Consider the following 2,435-nt stretch of genomic DNA (forward strand, 5'->3'; position numbering starts at 1 on the left):
CAAAATAAAGGAGTAAGAAAAAAACACTCGTTTATACAAATCAACGATTTGAGTTTTTCATAGGAATGTATCTGCTTTAGTGTTTTTCCATTTATATCTTTGTCTTTTTTTTTTTTTTTTAATCTAAACATTTAATGGTTGCCTGATAATCTAGCACTAAAAAAGTGCTCAGGCACAAAGTGTGGTGATAAAAAGCTAGGCTTCTGACTCCAAGCTGAAATTCTATCTTTGTCGGGTAACTTTGAACCACTTAAGCATTCTGTGCTCTCAGTTTTTTCATCCGCAAAAAAGGCGATGATAAGGAATGTAATAATACACAATTCCATGTAAAAAAATAAATAAAACTCACTGCCTGTCGAGTCGAATCCGACTCAAAGTGACCCCTCCTTGGGTTTCCAAGGTGGTATCTCTACTGAAGTAGATTGCCTAGTTTTCTTCTGAGGAGTGGCAGTTAAATGAATTGATGCTCTGAACAATTTCTGACACACTGTAAGGGCTGGGTCACTGCGTCCTATTTCTGCTAGTATTGCTATTGTTACTACAATTATTCTTATTTTTGTACTACGACAAGGAGCCAGGAGCAGTGCTAAGAATTTATCCTACATTGTCTCTGTTCATAATCCGTTGAGGTCCAAGCTCTTGTTTATTTCAAACATATAAAGAGAGACTTGAGATTAAGTAACTTGTTTAAGATGACATAACCAGTAGGGAATAGAGCTCTTATTTGAATCCTGGCAGTCTGGCTCCAAAGCCTGCACTGTAAATGCTGTAGTAGACTATCATAGGGCAACCACTTTGTGGATGTCAGGGAGAGCAGCAGGAAAACAGGTGAATAGAACAGAGATGGTAAGTGAAACGATAGAGTGCAGGCAAAGAGCATAAAGGAGAAATGCTACTGTGACCTGGAACAGACTAGAGGGTACCTTGGGTCCATTCCCGAAAGGATGAGTCCCCACTCAGAAGGCCATGAGCCATCCCAGCCAAAAGATAAAATGGTGTAAAAACACATGCCACAACTGGAAAGGGTGACTGAGAGATAGTGTATGTGGGAGACTCCAGAGGTGGGTTCTAGGCCTAGAAAAGTTTAGCATGTACTCCAAAGGCATTTGGAAGCTGATAGAGGTATTTAGGCAGGGTAATTTTTATGTTTTGGAATAACTATGACAACAATGTGGAGAATGGATTGGAGGGAAGAGAGAGTAGAAATGGGGAGATGAATTAGTAGTCTGTTACAATAGACCAAGTGAAAGACATGCATGATCTGAGCCATGTCAGGTCTGTGGCGCTGAGATCATAGTTTGAGTTTTAGAGACTGGAGACTTCAGGATTTGTAACTTAAAGCATGGGGGTAGAGATGTAATGAGTAACGAATGAGAGGGAAAATACAGGTAACTGAGTATATCAACATCTGAGTTCAGGTGCGAAAGTGATGAGTTTTGTTTTAAATATTAAAGAGCACCTAGTCCTACAACTGAGGAGCTCTGGTGGCTTAGTGGGTAAGTCACGTGCCTGCTAACCAGAAGGTCAGTGGTTCAAACCCACCAGCTGCTCTTCGGGAAAAAGATGAGGCAGTCTGCTTCCGTAAAGATTTATAGCCCTGGAAACACAATGAGGGTTGCTATGAGTCAGAATTGACTTGATGGCAGTGGGTAGTCTTACAACTCTAAGCAGCTTTGGTGGTTCTGTGGTTAAAGCATTGGGCTGCTAACCAAATGGTTGGTGTTCAAACCCACTAGCTGCTCTGCAGGAGAAAGATGAAACAGTCTGCTTCCATAAAGTTCTACAGCCTTGGAAACCATATGGGGCAATTCTGCTTTGTTCTATAGGGTCTCTGTGAGTCAGAATCAACTAGATGGCAGTGGGTTTTGTTTGGGTTTTTTGTTGTTGTTTTGGTAGTACTATAACAGCCAACAGAAGTTGTTGGTCAGATTAAGAGATCTGTCTGAACTCAGGGCACATTGGAAGCCTTTGAACACAGGTTTCCCAGATTTCAGTCTGTTATTTCAACTTCAGAACATTTACCTCGTTTAGAAAGTCAGGAGACAGCAGTGGAAACTTCAGTAAAGATGCTGGGATGCAGGGGGTGTGTAAGGACAAAAATATGACTCTACACTGGGGTTGGAGACTTGGTACATGTACAGTCATGGTACATGTGAGGACACAGACCCACAGAGGCAGAGTGACTTGTTAACACAAGGGTGGCCTTGGAACCCAGTTCCTTTGTCCCTGAGTGTAGCATTCTTTTTCATGGAAAAAGTAGTTTTAAGATATCTGTGTTGGTTTACCAGTAAAAACCTTTGGGAGGTCTGAGACAGGTCTTAACCAAACTCATTGAAGTCAAGTCAGTTTTGATTCCTGGTGACCCTATAGGACAAAGTGGAACTGCCCCATAGGAGTTTCCAAGGGTGTAATTTTTTTTTTTTTAATTTTATTTT

The 2,435-nt window shown here is 41.1% G+C and overlaps 1 protein-coding gene across 1 annotated transcript in view; it reads left to right on the forward strand.

Moving 5' to 3' along the window:
• GINS1 (GINS complex subunit 1) overlaps positions 1 to 2,435 on the forward strand; it is a 95,630-nt gene that overhangs the window by 698 nt on the left and 92,497 nt on the right. The gene's annotated exons all lie outside the window — the stretch shown is intronic.

Source organism: Orycteropus afer, unplaced genomic scaffold, assembly GCF_000298275.1.
Source record: "Orycteropus afer afer isolate SDZICR_OR568_19922 unplaced genomic scaffold, OryAfe1.0 scaffold00440, whole genome shotgun sequence".
In the NCBI taxonomy this organism is placed as follows: Eukaryota; Metazoa; Chordata; class Mammalia; order Tubulidentata; family Orycteropodidae; genus Orycteropus; species Orycteropus afer.